Genomic DNA, 6,840 nt, shown 5'->3' with positions numbered 1-6,840 from the left:
TTCCTGTACAGGACAGGATGCCAAGGCTCTCAGGACATACCGTGCCAGGTCAGGTAAGGTGTTGGTGTATCCCATCCCACTCCTCACATCTCTCCATTTTCCTTGTTTTCTGTTTTGTTGCTGTTGTTGTTTGTTTGTTTAGGAAACAGGATTCTTAATTACATCTCTCTCTCTCTCTTTTATTTTTAAATTGAAGTCTAGTTGCTTTAAAACGTCATGCCCATCACTGGACAGCAAACTGACTCAGTGATACACACAAAGACTTTCTTGTTTTATAGTCTTTTATAGTTTGTCACAGTCTACTGAGTATAGCTCTGTGCATTCTGCAGTAGGATTGGGTCGTTTGTTCTAAATGTAGTAGTTGGTATCTACCAATCCCTACACACAGTCCATCCTTCCACCCTCCCCCTTGGCAATCAAAAATCTGTTCTCTGAGTCTTTTGTTTGCTTTACAGGTATGATCATTTGTGCCATATTCTGGCTTCCACCTCACTATGCAGATGACACCACCCTTAGGGCAGAAAGTGAAGAGGAACTAAAGAACCTCTTGAGGGAAGTAAAAGGGGAGAATGAAAAAGCTGGCTTAAAACTCAACATTCAAAAAACTAAGACATGGCATATTGTCCCATCACTTCATGTCAAATAGTTGGGGAAACAATGGAGAAACAGTAAGAAATTTTATTTTCTTGTGCTAGAAAATCACCACAGATGGTGATTGCAGCCATAAAATTAAAAGATACTTACTCCTTGGAAGGAAAGTTATGATCAACTTAGACAGCATATTACAAAGCACAGACATTACTTTGCCAACAAATGTCCATCTAGTCAATACTATGGTTTTTCCAGTAGTCATGTATGGATGTGAGAGTTGGACTATAAAGAAAGATAGGCACCCTAAGAATTGATGCTTTTGAATAGTGGTGTTGGAGAATACACTTAAAAGTCACTTTGATTTCAGGGAGATCCAACCAGTCCATCCTAAAGGATGTCAGTCCTTAGTGTTCATTGGAAGGACTGATACTGAAGCTGAGATTCCAATATTTTGGCCACCTGATGCCAAGAGCTGAGTCATTGGAAAAGACCCTGATGCTGGGAGAGATTAAAGGCAGGAGAAGAAGGGAATGATAGAGGATGAGGTGGTTCGATGGCATCATCAACTCAATGGACATGAGTTTGGGTAGACTCTGAATGTTGGTGATGGATAGGGAGGCCTGGTGTGCTGCAGTCCATGGGGTTGCAAAGAGTCGGACACAACTGAGTGACTGAATTGAACTGAAGAATAAACCCACCTTAGGAAGCCAAAGACATGTACTCAGGAAGCCATAATGAAAAAAAAAAAAAAAAAAATGACACAAACAGATGGAGAGATAGTCCATATTCTTCGATGGGAAGAATAAATATTGTGAAAATTACTTCCCAAAGCAATCCATGGATTCAGGACAACCTTTTCAAAATAGCAAGATAATTTTTCTCAGAAGTAGAACATTTTCTTTTTTTTAGAATTTGTATAGAAACATTAAAGACCCCAATTAGTCAAAGCAATTTTGAGAACTAAAAACAAGAGGTGGCGGAATCAGGCTCCCTGACTTCTGGGCAAGGGAACCCCTGGGGTTCTAGTGGTTAGGAATCCCACTGCCAATGCAGGGGGGCAAGGATTTGATCCCTGCTCTGCAAAGACTCCACTTGCCAAGGGGCAACTAAGCCCATGCACCACAACTACTGAGCCCACAAACTGCAACAACTGAAACTTGCAAGCCCTGGGGCCTTGCTCTGCAACAAGAGAAGCCACCACAATGAGGACTCCTCATGCTGGAACTAGAGAGGAACCCCACTCACTGCAATTAGAGAAAAGCCCATGCATAGCAAGGAAGACACAGTACAGTCAAAACAATAAATGTAAAAAAATAATAAAAGGGCAGAAGACCTAAACAGACATTTCTCCAAAGATAATATACAGATGGCCAAGAGGGTACAAGAAAAGATGCATGATATCCCTAATTATTAGACAAATACAAATCAAAACTACAATGAGGTATCATATCACACCAGTCCTAGGGGTCACCATGAAATGTCTACAAATAACAAATGCTGGAGAGGATGTGGATGGAAGGGAACCCTGCTACACACTTCGTGTGAATGTAAGTTGGTGCAGCCACTATAGGAAACAGTATGGAAGTTCCTCAGAAAAGTAAAACTAGAATTATGAAATTATCCAGAAATTCCATTCTTGGCATAAACCCAGACAAAACAGTAATCTCACAATATACATGCACTCCAATGATCAAAGCAGCACTATTCACAATAGACAAAATGTAAAAATAAGCTAAATGTCCATTGACAGATGAATGGATACATACAAAGTGGTATGTATATAAAATGGAATAGTACTCAGCCATAAAAATTGAAATTATGCCATTTGCAGCAACATGGATGGACTGACAGATTACCATACAAAAAATAAGCCAGTGCTTACTTCAGCAGCACATGTACTAAAATTGGAACATTACAGAGAAGATTAGCATGGCCCCTGTGCAAGGATGACACACAAATTCGTGAAGCATTCCATATTTTTCATAGGCTAAACACTCTCTGACATAAATCACAGCAAGATCCTCTATGACCCACCTCCCAGAATATTGGAAATTAAAGCAAAAATAAACAAATGGGACCTAATTAAACTTAAAAGCTTTTGCACAACAAAGGAAGCTATAAGCAAGGTGAAAAGACAGCCTTCAGAATGGGAGAAAATAATAGCAAATGAAGAAACAAAGGATTAATCTCAAAAGTATACAAGCAACACCTGCAGCTCAATTCCAGAAAAATAAATGACCCAATTGAAAAATGGGCCAAAGATCTAAACATACATTTCTCCAAAGAAGACATACAGATGGCTAACAAACACATGAAAAGATGCTCAACATCACTCATTATTAGAGAAATGCAAATCAAAACCTCAATGAGGTACAATTACACACCAGTCAGGATGGCTGCTATTCAAAAGTCTACAATCAATAAATGCTGGAGAGGGTGTGGAGGAAAGGGAACCCTCTTACACTCTTGGTGGGAATGCAAGCTAGTACAGTCACTATGGAGAACAGTGTGGAGATTCTTTAAAAAACTGGAAATAGAACTTCCATATGACCCAACAATCCCACACCTGGGCATATACACTGAGGAAACCAGATCTGAAAGAGACACATGTACCCCAATGTTCATCACAGCACTGTTTATAATAGCCAGGACATGGAAACAACCTAGATGCCCATCAGCAGATGAATGGGTAAGGAAGCTATGGTACACATACACAATGGAATATTACTCAGCCATTAAAAAGAATCACCAGCCCAGATTGGATGCATGAGACAAGTGCTCAGGGCTGGTGCACTGGGAAGACCCAGAGGGATGGGATGGAGAGGGAGGTGGGAGGGGGGTTCAGGATGAGGAACACATGGCTGATTCATGTCAATGTATGGCAAAAACCACTACAACATTGTAAAGTAATTAGCCTCCAACTAATAAAAATAAATGGGGGGAAAAATAAAGATACATAGACAAGGATAAAAAAAAAAAAAAAAAAAGCCAGACAGAGAAAGACAAATAGCAAATTACACCACGCATATGTGGAATCTAAGTATGACACAAATGAACATATCTATGAAACAGAACCAAACCCATGGAAACAGAGAACAGACCTATGGTTTTCAAGGAGGAGGGGGTTCGGGGTGGGAGGAATAGCAGGTTGGGGTTAGCAGATGTAAACTATTACACATGGAATGTATAAACAACAAGGTCCTACAGTAGAGCACAGAGAACTATATTCAGTATCCTATGATAAAACATATTGAAAAAGAATATAAAAAAAGAACTTATGGGACATCCCTGGTGGTCCAGTGTTTAAGACTCCACACTTCCACTGCAGGGGTTGTGGGTTCAGTCCCTGGTCAGGGAACTAACCCCACATACCCTGCAACATGATCAGGAAAAAAAAAAACAAAATTGTATGCACACACACAATGTATATACACACATATATGTGTACAAATCAATCACTCTGCTGTAATGCAGAAATTAACACTTGCATACTTCAAAAAAATAAATAACATGAATGGGGAAAAAAAGATTGGTATATTTCATTGTATGTAAAGTTTATATCCAAAGAAAAGTGTTGTAAATAACTACAGCTCACTACTTCATGGCAGGTTTGCTGAAATACTTACAGACATGCATCCTGTTGTCTGCAATTTATCACAAAATATACCAAGGGATAATGTGGAATGATAGATGGATAGAGGGATGAAAAAATAGATAGACACATGAGAAAGGAAGTATTCTAAAACAAGTACAGTAGAATCTATGTGGAAGTCTTGGGTATTACCTAGAAAACATGTTCAACCTTATTTAACATTTGAAAATTTTTATAATAAACTGTTGGGGAAAGTACAGAGCAAAGAAAAATGAAAACCAAAGTGCACATGAAGTATCATTTCAACTTTAAAAATATGAGCTAAAAGAAAGATGCAGAGGAGATAGGCTAAAATATTGTGTGATCAGTGCTTCAGTTGTGTCTGATTCTTTTACAACCCCATAGACTGGAGCCTGGCAGGCTCCTGTCTCCATGGGATACTCCAGGCAAGAATACTGGAGTGGGTTACCATTTCCTTCTCCACGGATCTTCCTGACCCAGCGATCTAACTCCTAACTCCTACAATGGCAGGTGGGTTCTTTACCACTGGGCCACCAAGGCAGCCACAAAATATGAACTGTAGTGAAATTAAACATGGTTTTTATTTATTTTTTCACACTCCATGCACTGACCAAGTTCATTCCCCAATATCCAAAGACTACATATTCCATAATAAAAGTAGCATCCCTTTCCCTCTGGCCCAAGGGAGACAGGCCTACCGGGCAGCAACACCACCCTGCTTGTGCTCCCCTTGTTACCTTGGCTTTGTGCACCTGCTGGGGCTCCCAGAGTCCTACAAGCACAGCTCTAGAGATGTGTCCCTTTGGCTTCAAAGAGCTGATCAAGCCTATGACTAACTCATCTGTTTGGAGTCAGAGGTGCAGCCCCACCCATCCTGGCATCATCTTGGTCCATCATGGCGCTACCCACCTCCACTTCATGTTTTCTCTTTAAATATATAAATATAATATATGTATATATTATATAAATATACTATAAATATAAATATTTTATATATTGGGTAAAGTAAGTGGTTTATTGAAAAGTACGTGTGGAAAAGCAAACAGGTCAACTCAGAGAGTTACCCGCCACCCCCACCCTCTGCAGTTTTTCAGCCTACACCCTCTAGTTCCCTGGAGTTTTTCTCTGTTATTTAAATTTCTTAATATAACTGATCTTTGTCCAGTAGCTGAAAAGGGGAAATTTACACCTTTTAGAAAAATTCTTTTATGGGTAACTAAATAATAAACAAGGAAGGACAAAATCATAACTGAGAAATATTTGCAAGATAGCTGACAAAAGGTTCACTTACCTAATTTATGCAGAGTTCAAAAATTAAGAAAAGAAGATTAAAAACCCAACAGAAGACATACATGAAGTAAACAAAGGGAGCAAAGAAATACAAATTACTCAGAAGAAAAATAGGATAAGTTACCAAAAAACAGGAGGAAATGTTAAAACTAATTGGTGATAAAAGAAATGCAAACCAAAACAATATTGCAATGTGATTTCTCACCATGCAAATTGCTGAAAGTTCAATGAAAGTGTTGAGTGATACCAAATATCTCCTACAAATTGAGGATGAGAGGTTGGAAAATGAGTGCTTATACATTGTCGTGAAAGCATAAAGTGATGCAAGTTTCAGAAGGATAATTTGACAGTATCTAGTAAATTTGTAAATGTATGGAGCCACTTAGCAAGACCTTGTTTCAAATTTACATTGCAGAAATATTTATGCAATTTCACCAAGATTATTTATATGATATTCAGTACAATATACAGTTATATACAATATACATGTATATATACTATATATATATATATTTATATATGTATATATATACAATATATATATATATATATATCTCCCATCATCTTGGGATGGGAAAATATCTTGGGCCCCTTCCCCATACTGAACTTCCCAAATGCAACCCTTGTTCTTATTTCTATCAGAATAGAATAGTTTTGCCTCATACAGAACTTTCTATAAATGGAGCCTAGAGTATGTACACATGTAGTTACTTAACAATGTTGTGTTACTTTCTGCTGTACAGCAAAGTAAATCAGTTGTGCATATGTTTATATACCCTCTTTTCTCAGTTTCTTTCCCATTTAGGTTATCACAGAGGATTAAGGCCAGTTACCTGTGCTACACAGATAGTTCTCATAGTTTTCAAGGCATTATTCTCCATAATATACAAAAAAGCACATGTAGGCCAGTATCAAAAAAGAAAACAAAAGAAAACAAATAAACAAAACAAACAAACAAAAAAGAACAGTAGACGGGCAGATCTAAATGGACATTTTTCCAAAGAAGACATGCAGATGGCCAACAAACACTTCAAAAGATGCTCAACATCACTAGTTACCAGAGAAACGTAAATCAAAGCTACAATGAGGTATTACTTCACACCAGTCTGAATAACCCTCATCAAAAATACTAAAAGCAATTATTTGGAGAGGGTGTGGAGAAAACGGAAACCTCTTGCACTGTCTCTGGAAATGTAAATTGGTACCACCACTATAGTGAACTCTATGGCAGCTCCTTAGAAGACAAAAAATATAATCAACATGACCTACTCCTGGGCATTTTCTAGGGGGAAATCTTAATTCAAAAAGATACATACACCCCAATGTTCATTGCATCACTACTTACA

The 6,840-nt window shown here is 38.2% G+C and overlaps 1 non-coding gene across 1 annotated transcript; it reads left to right on the top strand.

The window, feature by feature from the left end:
* Positions 1–2,465: 2,465 nt before the first annotated feature.
* LOC133053211 (U6 spliceosomal RNA) lies at positions 2,466–2,572 on the top strand. The gene has a single exon (XR_009692145.1). It is a non-coding gene; the product is annotated as a U6 spliceosomal RNA (small nuclear RNA).
* The last annotated feature ends 4,268 nt before the right edge of the window (positions 2,573–6,840 follow it).

The sequence above is a fragment of the Dama dama genome, chromosome X (genome assembly GCF_033118175.1).
Source record: "Dama dama isolate Ldn47 chromosome X, ASM3311817v1, whole genome shotgun sequence".
Classification (NCBI taxonomy): Eukaryota; Metazoa; Chordata; class Mammalia; order Artiodactyla; family Cervidae; genus Dama; species Dama dama.
This window is presented reverse-complemented; position numbering and strand designations above follow the sequence as displayed.